We start from the raw sequence: 13,520 nt of genomic DNA, 5'->3' as shown, positions 1-13,520 counted from the left end.
GGGGGGCTCGTACTTTTGGCCGCCCATATAAGGGGATAAGAATCCGCCCTTTCCATTCACGCCTTCTTCCTCCTTTGCTTATCCATCCCTGCGCGCTCGAGCTCCAGCGCCCAAGCCCGCACTTCCCACCTCAACCTTCTCCAACCATGTCCGGAGCGGGAGGCAGATGGATGGCGTCCTCCGTCACGGAGGGGCAAATCAAAAAACTAAGGAAGGCCGGATACTTGTCTAATGACATCGCGCACCGGCTTCATGAGAGGGTTGTTTTTCTTCCCCATTTCCTCCGCGGACTGGGTTTTCCTCTTCACCCGTTTGTCCGGGGGCTCAAGTTCTACTACGGCCTGGACTTCCATGATCTGGCCCCGAACTTCATCCTCAATATCTCGGCGTTTATCGTCGTGTGTGAGGCCTTCTTCCGCATCCAGCCCCACTTTGGCCTATGGCTGAAGATCTTCAGCGTCAAGCCGAAGGTTGTGAAAGGCCGACAAGCGGAATGCGGAGGTGCCATGGTGGGCAAGATAGCCAACGTCACCTGGCTCGAGGGTGCCTTCGTGGAAACCATCAAAGGTGGCAATCGGGGTGGTTTTATATCCCCGAGCCGCGTGACCCTAAGTGGGCAGCGGCCCCCGAATTTCGATCCGGCATCCCCACCCGGCTCACATCTTGGAAAGAGACGGGCCTGTCATGGGGCAATCCGGAAGAGGTGACCGGACTCCAAACTGCGTCCGAGACCTGGTGACCAAGAAGGTCAAGCTTGTCAATGTGGTCCAGGTCATGCTCTTCCGCCGGATCCTGCCATGTCAATGACGGGACTTCAATTTGTGGGAGTTTGACCCGGCCCAACACCAGACTCTATCCCGGCTCTTCGAAACGAAGCACGAGGACGCGTGGAAGGTGCTTTTCAAGAGTTCCAAGGTCTCCCCTCCCGTCACCGAGGATCGCGGATTCTGCGCCAAACGTCAAGCCTCCAAAGTAAGCTCACATTTAGTCCCTTACGGGATACCCGAATTTCATAGTGTGACTTTATGTGGGATCTAAACTCCCGTTCCTTTGACAGGACTGGAAGAGGACATGCGGACAGTTTGACTGTCCAGCTCCTTTGCCCGAAGGCCCAGCAGACGCGCAATTAGCAAAGCTACTGGTTCCGGCACCTCATGTGGTGCTGAAGAAGAAGGCCAAGGAGAAGGCCGCGGGGACCCGAAAGAGTTCCCGGTGCCCGGTGGCGTCGGATTTGCCCGACAACCCCAACGCACCCTCCGCCTTCGAAGACTTGGAGGAGGAAGAAGAAGAAGATGCCTCTCCCCCTCCAACGGGGGGAGGAAAGAAAAGAAAGGCCTCCCCAACTGGGGAAGCCGGAGGGTTCGAGAAGGGGAAGACCCTTCTGCCGGACTACGCCCCCGACGCCGAAGACGGCGGGGGGGAATGGCCATCCAGGGTCAAGCCCCTGGCAAAATTGTAAGTGTCCGGCTACCCGAATGACTTATTGCACTTCTTTATTATTCGATAGCTTCTAACGCCGAATCTAATCATGCAGTCCGCCCAGAGCTCAGCTTGGTGATTCGTCGAGCGGCTCTCTGAATTCGTCGGACGTGAATAGCGCTTCACATCCGACGGCCTCCTCCCCTCTCCGTAGGGGACAAAACCAGGAGGAGGTGGTCCTGGAGGCGCCACAAGGCGACCGTCCGGACTCTAGGACCAAAGGGGGTAAAGCTCCGGAGGGATCTAAGTCCGGCCCCGGGCCGGACACTGCTCCGGAACCATCAGCGGTTCCAGAGTCCGACAGGCGGCGCCTTCATAAGAAGGGCAAGCCTGTGACGCCGGTGACTTCCGTCCACCCGGAAGCGCTGGACAATTTGCTGGAGGCGCTTAACGGTGCCTCCATCGACGAGGAACACCGCACTGTTATGAGTGTGGTGATTCAAAAGATTTAGTCCGCCAGGAGCGGGCTGACGGAAGCCTGCACAAGCCTGTTAACGGGCTTTGAGGTATGTGTTCAAAAACATTTATAAAAAATATTACCGCATAGACAGTAGCCCCTGATGCTCAGTTCGGTGTTCGGAAAGAAAAGCCGAGCTGAGGATCTAAAAAGATATACGCAAGAGTTTAATAGAAATATGTCAATATGGGAATGCAGGCTGCGCTGCTGACCTCTGCCGCACTGACTGCGGAGGTCAATGCATTGAAGGAAAGCCTCGAGCGGTCCGAGAGCGAGCTCGACCGTGCCAAGAAGCAGCTCGAGGATAAAGAGGGTACATAGTACCTCCTGTAAATGTATATAGAAATACTTGGGTGCAAAATAAGAACAGGACCAACATTAATGTTGCAGGAGCCACGACCGAGGTGGCGACCCTGAAAGAGGCGGTCTCCGAGGCCGAAAAGAGTGCGGCCTTGGAGCGCACTGAGCAAGAGAAGCAGGAGGTGCGGGTGGCGGAGGTGCGGCAAGAGCACCAGGCTCTCGTGGAAAAACACGAGAGTTTGGAGCGTGACTCGAAGACTCGAGAGTCCGAGCTTGCCTTGGCTCTTGAGAGTGCCAAGACCGCTAAGGCCGAAGCCCAGAAGGCCCTTCAGGAGATCGAGGCAATGAAGAAGATAGCGGCGGTTAAGGCATTCTTTATGCAAAGCAAAAATATATAAGTTAATTATCTGCTACTTACCCGAATCCAGAGCTCTCCAGGAGCATTCGCCGATCTGTCCCGTAGTGTGTCTGATGCCGCCGCATACTACTGAGCCGAAGAGGGGAGCTCGACGGAAAAAGTGTTCTGGTCTCAGTATGCTGAGGCCGAACATCCGATGCCCCTGAGCGACCAGCTGAAGCAGCTGGTCGAGCTCCACAAGGTGGCCGAACAGGCCATGAAGGGCCTCATAGCTCGGCTGTGGCCTAGAGAAGTCATGCCTGGGAGCTACTTCGGTCTGGTGCGGCGGCTGGTGGACGCGTGTCCGTGGATTGAGGTTGTCAAGCGCTCCGTTTGTATTGAAGGTGCCCGTCGGGCCCTTGCCCGTGCTAAGGTGCACTGGGGCAAGCTAGATGCGGAGAAGCTGTTGACGGACGCGCCACCGTCGGGTAAGGAGTATCATACGCCCGAGATGTTTTATAATGGCGTTCTGAAGGTTGCCCGCCGTATAGCGGATGAGTGCTCCAAAGATGTAATTTTTGAGTAGACTCGCATTTGTTATCCTGTACGCTGAAGCTTTGTTCATATGCGTTAAGCAATGCTTGTTAATTTAAAATATTACCTTCTGTGCGGCCGTTTATCAAATCTGAGAGATGCAAGTCGTCGGCTTCGACCCCCATGCCACGAGTGCTGGGGTGTTCGGGATAAACCTGAGCGCTCTTGTTCCCATTCTTGGGTCCATCTAGGGAGGCATTCAGCACAACGAACCAGGCCATCGGACTTATAATGCTTTATCACTCTCACTTAGCCATATAATTCTATAATTTTAAATTTCGGCGAAGCCCCTGGTATTCGGAAGACCGAGTTTGGGGCGCTATCCATGCCTAGGCCAGATAAGTCCGGTTCCTCACTCGAAGCGGCATAAGTCTTTAAGGACTCGAAGAAACCTCACGAACAGTGACCAGTCTCTCGCACTATCATGACAGACAGTTTTAGCTTTCTCTACTGAGGTGTTAACCCAGCTCAACTGGGGAACAATCGCAGTAGTTCTCCCAGCGCTACCTTAGCCAACAATGCGGAACGTAAGGTACCAAAACATGGGAGCCGGGCAAACCCAACTATTGACCAAAGACATGATTCGGAGCCGATGCATATAGTGCTATAAGTTCAGGGTGCCGCACTCGTGAGAGTGTTCGGTCTTCTCACACCATGTTATGGGGTGTTGTAAGCCCCTGGTGTATTGTCCGCACCAAAGTGTACGGTTGCAGAATGTCATGACTGAACATATTTGTATATAAAAATAGATAAGTACAATAATAGGTAAAAGCTATATATTCTTTATTAAAAAAAAGGGCTGCTGCGAAAGCAGAACGATACAAGAAGTGAGGTAAGCAAGAGATGGGAGTATTTGACATATTCCCCTCCAGGGGCAAGCTGCGGGATTGTAAGTAAAACAGCTATTAAACTCGTTTTAGAGACCACCTGGACTTTTGACGTGGCTTGCTCCCTCCCTGGCTGTTGCATCGTTGGTTCGGCGAGTGTATTGCCGGACAAGCCTTCTGAATAGTTGGGTCCTGAAAGTGTGTAAAAAGGAAAACGGCGAAATAGGGAGCCCCTTGGTGCGGTTGAGCCGCCTTCTGGGCATGCCGTTGTTGTGCCCCTCCCCTTATGCCCATGGTATCTCTAAGGCGTAATTATGTACGCGTGGTACCAGTATCGCCGTTTGGCGGGGGTTGGGGTTGGGGCCGCACTGCTATGCTTGCTCGGAACGTGCCAGCCGGATTTGTTGGAGGTTACTTCGGGCTCGCTTGGCGTTGTCCGGATGTTTGACGCCTGGATTGGAGAACTGCCTTGAGAGGCTACTCTGTACTTCCGCCGCTAGGGCCGCCGTGTGCTCCTCCGTTCGGAGAGGGCGTTCAGTGTTTCCGTTTACCGTGATGACTCCGCGAGGTCCTGGCATCTTGAGCTTGAGATATGCATAGTGCGGCACCGCATTGAATTTTGCAAATGCGGTTCGTCCAAGCAGGGCGTGTTAGCCGCTGCGGAATGGGACTATGTCGAAGATTAACTCCTTGCTTCGGAAGTTATCCGGGGATCCGAAGACCACCTCGAGTGTAACCGAGCCTGTACAGCTGGCTTCTACCCCTAGTATGACACCTTTGAAGGTTGTCTTTGTGGGTTTAATCTTTGAAGGATCGATGCCCATTTTTCGCACTGTGTCCTGGAAAAGCAGGTTCAGGCTACTGCCGCCGTCCATTAGGACTCTGGTAAGGTGAAATCCGTCAATAATTGGGTCTAGGACCAGTGCGGTGAATCCGCCGTGATGGATGCTGGTGGGATGGTCCCTTCGATCGAAGGTGATCGGGCAGGAGGACCATGGGTTGTACTTTGGGGCGACTGGCTCCAGGGCATAGACGTCCTTGAGAGCACGCTTCCGCTCCCTTTTGGGGATGTGGGTTGCGTTTATCATGTTCACCGTCCAAACTTGCGGGGGAAATCCTTTCTGTCCTTTGTTGTTCGGCGGCCGGGGCCCCTCCTAGTCATCGCTATGTAGCCCCTTGTCTCTGGTATCGGCCCTTAACTTGCCTGCCTGCTTGAACACCCAACAATCCCTGTTGGTGTGATTGGCTGGCTGTTCGGGGGTGCCGTGTATCGGGCACGAGCGATCGAGTATCCGGTCTAAGCTGGATGGGCCCGGAGGGTTTCTTTTGAATGGCTTCTTCCGCTGACCCGGTTTAGAGCCTCTTAATCCGTCATTGACTGTCGTATCTTCAGTATTGTCACCGTTAATGCGGCGCTTATGCTTGTTGCGACGTGACCTGTCGTTGTTATCCTTGGTATCCGAATTGCCGGGGCTCTTGGTTATGTTATTGCTACAAGCTAGCCAGCTGTCTTCTCCCGCACAGAAACGGGTCATGAGTGTCGTGAGGGCTGCCATAGATTTCGTCTTTTCCTGTCCTAGGTGCCGGGCAAGCCATTCGTCTCGGATGTTGTGCTTGAAGGCTGCAAGGGCCTCGACGACCGGACAATCGACTATTTGGTTTTTCTTGGTTAGGAACCGTGTCCAGAATTGTCTGGCCGATTCCTCTGGCTGCTGGATTATGTGGCTTAGGTCATCAGCGTCTGGTGGTCGCACATACGTGCCCTGGAAGTTGTCAAGGAATGTGGATTCCAGGTCCTCCCAACAACTAATTGACTCTGCTGGTAGGCTGTTAAGCCAATGTCGAGCTGGTCCTTTAAGATTGAGCAGGAGGTATTTGATGGCGTGTAGATCATCACCACGGGCCATGTGGATATGAAGGAGATAATCCTCGATCCATACCACAGGATTTGTTGTGCCATTGTATGATTCGATGTTTACGGGTTTGAAGCCCTCGGGGATTTGATGATCCATTACTTCGTCTGTGAAGCATAGTGGGTGTGCGGCGCCCCTGTACTGGGCTATATCACGACGCAGCTCGGACGAGCTTGGTCTGTTGTATTCAGCCGGGCTATACTTATTGTGTCTGGTGTGACGGCTAGCGTCACGTGAAGCGGGGCGCCCACGCGATCCATAGATCGATCTTGTTTGCCTTTCCTTATTCTCCAAGATGTCTCGCAGGTCTGTTGCGTCTCCCCGTACTCTGGTATGTTTTGAGCGGTGTCAGGGTGCGGCTTGGGTTGAGGGCCTGAAGGCCTCTCTATCGCGGCCACGGGGTGGCCGATCGGGCGCATCGTACGCTGGTGATGTAGGTTTAGTTGCTTCCTCCTCAAGTTGGGGTAGCAGCCTGCGCTTTGGGTAGCTCTTGGATGGGCAGTCTAGTTTATACTCTTCGGCCGCCAGGACTTCGGTCCATCTGTCGGCTAGCAAGTCTTGGTCAGCTCTATGCTGCTGCTGTTTCTTCTTGAGGCTGCTTGCCGTGGCTACGAGCCTGCGTTTGAAACGCTCTTGTTCGACGGGATCCTCTAGCACGACGAATTCGTCGTGGTCGAGGCTTGCCTCGTCTTTGGAGGGAGGCATGTAATTGTCGTCCTCATCTTCTTTGTCGGCACTCTCTCATGAGGGCTGGCTCCTTCGTCCTCCTGCACTGAATCCTGCTGGAGGGGGTTGTCTTTGGCACTGTCCGACGTGTTGTTCTCTCCGGTGCCGGAATCGCCGTTTTTGCTTTGGCGGGACTTAGAGCGGCGCCGCTGACGTTGGCGCTTGGGTTGTTTCTTGGAGGGGTCATCCTCCGTTTTCTCCTCGCCATCCCCCGCTTTAGGGGTGTCCACCATGTATATGTCATATGACGAGGTGGCTTTCCAGCTCCCTATAGGTGCTGGTTCTTGATCGTCTCCTTCATCAGCGTCCATGCCGTTGATGTCTTCGGAGTCAAAGTCGAGCATGTCGGTTAAATCGTCGACAGTGGCTACGAAGTGGGTGGTGGGTGGGCTACGAATTTCTTCGTCGTCTGTATCCCAACCGTGTTGGCCGTAGTTCGGCCAGGGCTCTCTTGACAAAGAGAGAGACTTTAACGAATTCAGGATATTGCCGAAAGGCGAGTGCTGAAACACATCCGCGGCGGTGAACTCCATGACCGGAGCCCAATCGGGCTTAATCGGAAGAGGTGCGGGATTTACGGAGTCCGGATCGGAGTCCGGCACCTTGGAGTCACGAGCCTTGCGAGGGGCTAGGCTGGTATCCGGCTCTATCGCCATAGAGGTTGCAGCTTCCGGGGCGGCCTCCAACTGTCCGTCCCCAACTGGCGCAGTGGGCTCCGAGCTAATGGTCGGAGCGGACACCTGAGCGACGCTCTGGGTGTTGTCTGATGACTGAGCTAAATCATGCCCATCGTGACAGTGCGGCGCGCCCGGTCGTGGCTCGAATCCGTCGAAGATCAAGTCCCCGCGGATGTCGGCCGTGTAGTTTAAGCTTCCAAACCTGACCTGATGGCCAGAGGCATAGCTTTCGACCTGCTCCAGATGGCCGAACGAGTCGGCCCGCAGTGCGAAGCCGCCGAATACGAAGATCTGTCCGGGGAGAAAAGTCTCATCCAGGACCGCATCACGATTGACGAGCGAAGAAGCCATCGGGCCTAAAGGCGACGACACAGAGGAACTCTCAATGAAAGCACCAATGTCGGTGTCAAAACCGGCGGATCTCGGGTAGGGGGTCCCGAACTGTGCGTCTAGGCGGATGGTAACATGAGACAAGGGACACGATGTTTTTACCCAGGTTCAGGCCCTCTCGATGGAGGTAAAACCCTACTCCTGCTTGATTAATATTGATGATATGGGTAGTACAAGAGTAGATCTACCACGAGATCGGAGTGGCTAAACCCTAGAAGCTAGCCTATGGTATGATTGTTGTTCGTCCTAAGGACTAAAACTCTCCGGTTTATATAGAAACCGGAGAGGGCTAGGGTTACACAAAGTCGGTTACAATGGGAGGAGATCTTCATATCGTATCGCCAAGCTTGCCTTCCACGCCAAGGAAAGCCCCATGCGGACATGGGACGGAGTATTCAATCTTGTATCTTCATAGTCCAGAAGTCCGGCCAAAGGTCTTAGTCCGGCCATCCGGACACCCCCTAATCCAGGACTCCCTCAAAGTGCGTCCGAGCAAAAAAAAAACGATTTGCCCCCCTGACTGCTGGGACACACTCGCTACATCTTCGCACGCAAGGAAGTGCGTCTGGGCAAAAAAAACATAACGATTCGCCCCCCTAACTGCTGGGACCCACCAGCTACATCTTTGCAGGCAAGGAAGTGTCTGACAGTCGGGACCCACTTGGTCGAAGCGTACATAGCATTGTCATTCTGGTCGCGAACGTGTACGTACATACTGGTCGATGTAGAGGCACGCACGTGTCGTAGTAGAGGCGCGCACGTGTCATAGTAGAGGTGTGCACGTAGCATGTACACGTACGTACAACGGCCAGGGTGCAAGAAAGAAAATACGGCCACGTACGTACATACGGGCAGTGTCTCGAACACCTATTCATGCATATATATGTACATGGCTGGGTTGGAACGGACAAACAGCGTCGTCGTCGTGTTCATGGGGAGCCAACCGGCTGGGTCGGAACGGAATGCGTGATCGTGTTCATCGGGACGGCTTCGACGGAACGGGCGATGGAAACGAGGCCTGTTGTACCGCAAAATGGAGGAAACAGACCTCCTACGTTTGGAATGGGGTCCTATTGATCGGGAGGGGTGTGGCGTACCGCAAAACAGAGGAAACGGACCTCCTACGGTCGAAACGGGGTCCTGTTGATCGGGAGGGGTGTGGCGTACCGCAAAACGAACGAAATGGACTCGTGTTGGAGCGCTACGGTCGAAACGGGGGTCCTGTTCATCGGGAGGGGTGTGGGGTACCGCAAAACGGGACTCCACGGGATACTGTTCATCTCCACCGTCGACCTCCTCCAGCCTCCACGGGCTACCGTCGACCTCCTCCAGCCTCCACGGGCTCCTGTTCATCCAGCCTCCACCGCACGCTACTCCACTCGCTATTGTTCAACCACCCCTCCACCGTCTACTGTTCGTCCAACCCTCCACACCACGGGGTCCTGTTCAACCACCCCTCCACGGGAACCCCTCCACCATCTACTGTTCATCGAGCCCTCCACCACACCACGGGGTCCTGTTCATCCAGAGGCAATGCCACCACTCACTGTTCATCCAATCCCCCCGGCAACACTCACTATTCATCCCAGAGGCAGCATCGATCGGCTTCAGCTAGCAGCAGTAGCGAAGGAATCGCTCGATCGGGTTCAGTTAACAGCCACAGATCGATCGCTCGGGTTCAGTAACGTGTAGCCTGCAGTGCAATCGCTCGGGTTCAGTTAGAGCCCAACGCCTTGCTCGGGTTCAGTTAGAGCCAACGCCTCGCACACACGCGCGTACGTGTACGAGAGGAACGCGCATCGCTCGGCCCCCGACCTCCCACTGTAACCGGCAACGCCCCGAAATTTTCCTCCCCCTTGCTTCTACCACGGTTTTTTCCGTCATGCATGACCCAAAGAATGTCATGCAGCTGCGTCTCCGGCCCGCCCAGGACGAAAAGCCCATTTTCTGTCATGATTTTTTTCACAATTATCGGGTTTTGTCACAATTATCGTCATAGAAGTGTCATATGTATGACAGAAAAAAAAATTCGCTCAGCCCAAAATTTCACGGATGTGTCTTTTTTTTGTAGTGCAAAGGTTTCCATATTGGTGCAACAAGACCAAGACCAGCAGGACGGTAGGACGGAGATCACCGTGGAGCCCAAGACAGCGTCATCACCAGTGCTTTTGACTGTCGAAGACCACCTTTAGTCAGGATAGGTTGTACTAGCTGTCCCCCTTCAAAATGGTCGTTGTTGGCTCCCTTTCCGCTCAATATTTGGGAAGAGGACCAGGGCCTCTATATATAGAGATAGCCACCACAGTAGAAGGCATCTGGATCTGACCTATAGCCAATAGAGACGGAGCAATTCCTCTCCAAGCACTCCACCACAAGAACACCCCTTGCGAGGTTGTTCTTCCTCTATACTGTTCATCATTAGCCCTAGAGGCAATCCACCACACCACACACTGGATTAGGGTATTAAACCACAACGGTGTCCCAAACCAGTATATACCTCGCGACTCTTGTGTTGTTCATCGTGTAGCTTAGATTCGCGGTGAAGTTTTGGGACGTGGATCGGAATGAAGAAGATCTTCGTGCGCACCCCAGAGTTTGAACCTTAAGGGTTTTGACGGAACCCGACATCCAACAATGGGTGTGTCGCGCGCCTGGCTCCTGGGCTTGCCGAAGTCTTCAGTGGCATCCTCGGAAGATCTGCGCGACCTCTTCATCGCTTGCTTCGCGGCACCAGTGCCCCATGCTGTCGCAACCCTACTTGGCGGCTCGCAGGTGCCGGCCTCGGACCGCAACGTCAAGTAATTCTTCCGCAGGGCGGGAGCCGCCTACGTGCAGTGGGGAGCCCCTTCAGGCTGGGTGGCACCTAAGGCCGACCTGACCTTCGACTCAAGGGACCACCCCAAGACCACAATCGGCACCGCCACACTCCCTATGCTCTGCACCCCCACCATCTGCAATGTGGCAGTCACCAGAATCCTCATCAGCAGCGGCGCTAGCCTCAACGTCCTCTCCGTGGAAGAGTTCGGCTTGCTTCTTGTGCCCTACGGCCGGCTCCTCCCCACCAAGCCTTTCTCGGGGGTTGTCGATGGCTCCACCTGTCCTCTAGGGCTGATCCGCCTCCCCGTCACCTTTGGCACACACGATAACTATTAGTGTTCTGGATATGGGGTACCTATACTTGCTTGCCTGTGGCCCACTGCGTGGCTCCATCGACGGCCTGGTACGGCCCAGCTTCACCATCGGCAGCTCAAGACCCTCGCAAGTGGCCAAGCCTCGCGAGGCGGACAACGCCAAGACCCCCAAGGGGATCGGCCTCCTCAGGCTGGCTCCCGAGGGGTGGAGAGTTCTATGCAAGGTGCACCTCATGAGGCTCAGCTGATGTGAGCCATGATGACCAAGGCCAGTTTCCTATTTCGTGCAAAGGAGGCAAGCAGCGGGCACGGAGTCCCGAGGAATCAGCCAAAGGTTTCCATTCTGGTGCAACAAGACCAAGACCGCTAGGACGGCAGGATGAAGGTCATCACCAAGCCCACTGCAGCATCACCAATAGTGGCTTTTCACAGGCGAAGACCACTTTAGTCAGGATAGGATGTACTTCTTGTCCCCCTTCAAATATGGCCGTTGTGGGATCCCTTCCCGCCAACATTTGGGAAGAGGACCAAGGCCACTATAAATAGGACTTTGCCACCACCATAGAAGACAAGCTCATCCTCACCCAACCACCTCACCAGCTCTCTTGAGCTGAAGAACACCTCACCTTCTGAGGTCAGTCCATCCACTGTACTAGTCCATCCTCAGCCCTTCGAGGCAATCCACCAAAATGTTGGAGTATGGTATTACACCGCAAGGTGGCCCGAACCAGGATAAACTGTTGTGTCTCTCTAACCCTTTGAGCTCGACGCGCTAGGTGTCGGTGTCAAAACCGGCGGATCTCGGGTACGGGGTCCCGAACTGTGCGTCTAAGTCTAATGGTAACAGGAGGTGGGGGGCACAATGTTTACCCAGGTTCGGGCCCTCTCTATGGAGGTAATACCCTACTTCGTGCTTGATTGATCTTGATGATATGACTATTACAAGAGTTGATCTACAACGAGATCGTAGAGGCTAACCCTAGAAGCTAGCCTATGATTATGATTGTTCTTGTCCTACGGACTAAACCCTCTAGTTTATATAGACACTAGAGGGGGCTAGGGTTACGCAAAGTCGGTTACAGAGAAGGAAATCTACATATCCTAATTGCCAAGCTTGCCTTCCACGCAAAGGAGAGTCCCGCCCGGACACGGGACGAAGTCTTCAATCTTGTATCTTCATAGTCAAACAGTCCGGCATAAGTATATAGTCCGGCTGTCCAAGGACCCCCTAATCCAGGACTCCCTCAGTAGCCCCTGAACCAGGCTTCAATGACGATGAGTCCGGCACGCAGATTGTCTTTGGCATTGCAAGGCGGGTTCTTCTCCAAATTCTCCATAGTACCTGTTGTAACTAGCAATGTCCGGCTTCCCATTTAATGTTGCACTCATCGGCTTCTGCACCTTAATAATGTCAGTCTCCACGTGTCGAGCGAATGCGAGAAGTCGGGGCATTTTTACACTTGCCACCCTAACCATGTAAATAAATCGTCTATTAAAGAGACGGGGATCCTCAGATCCAAATCACACCATCTCCCCCAAGCGAGGATTCATCAGAGCGCGCCCGAAAAATCATCCCATCATGGCCGGCCACCGCAGCTCCTCCTCTCGCTCCCATAGCTCTAAGCCAGGTGACTGGGAGAAGTGTATCGTATCCCGCGGCCAATTGGTAGAGTTGCACACCCAAGGGTTTCTCCCACCTGCATATCTTGTCCCCGTCCGAGCCGGATTAGCTACTTTTGACGGCGGGGAGCAAGCGGAGAGTTTTCCCAGACCATCCAGGGGGGAGCGTGTATACCTTGTCCCTTACTTGCTGAGGGGTATTGGATTTCCAATCCATCCTTTCCTCCGTGGGATCCTGGAGTATTATGGCCTCCAGCTGCACAACTTCACTCCTGTCTCCATCCTGCACATCGCAGGTTATGTCGCCCTTTGTGAGCTATTTCTGGGTTGCGAAGCTCATTTCGAGCTATGGAAAAGGTTGTTCTTCCTTGTCCCTCGCAATTAGGAGGGATCAATATACTGAGTGGGCGGAGCCGAGATATGGTGCATCGCCGGGATCGGATTCCTGTCCAGCACTCCGAAGAAGACATCAGTAGATTGGCCTTCCGAGTGGTTTTACATAGAGGACGTCTCCGTTCCTGACCCTATCTGGATGGGTCTTCCTGAGTTCACAAATGCCCCATTGAAGAAATGCCGAAGCTGGCGCCCCCGGAACCCCAAGGAGGAAGCACTACTATGAAAAGGGCTATAGATAGGATTGACACTAATGGCGCACCAAGGAAGTAGTGCGCCACTACTATATACTAATAGCACACCTGTTGGTGATGCGCCATTAGTGTGGAAGACACTAATGGCGCACCACACAAAAGGTGCGCCACTAGTTATAATTTGTTTTTCATTTTTACATACATACTAATGGCGCATCAGGCCGAAGTGCGCCATTACTAGTTCTAACTAGTAATGGCGCACCAGACAGGGAGTGCGCCAGTACTGAATTTTTTTATTCTTTTTTTTGCAAAACTACTAATGGCGCACCGCCGCTGGGTGCGCCATTAGTAAGCTTCCCCCCTCCACCTATTCCCCTCCCTCCCTTCCTCCCCAACCGTACGCAGCCGCCGCACCTGCACGCCCCATCCGCCCCCTCCGTCCCCTGCCGCCATCGCCCCAACCCCCGCCGGAATCCACCCCC

The sequence above is a fragment of the Triticum dicoccoides genome, chromosome 2B (genome assembly GCF_002162155.2).
Source record: "Triticum dicoccoides isolate Atlit2015 ecotype Zavitan chromosome 2B, WEW_v2.0, whole genome shotgun sequence".
NCBI classification, from domain to species: Eukaryota; Viridiplantae; Streptophyta; class Magnoliopsida; order Poales; family Poaceae; genus Triticum; species Triticum dicoccoides.
Note: the sequence above shows the minus strand (reverse complement) of the source record.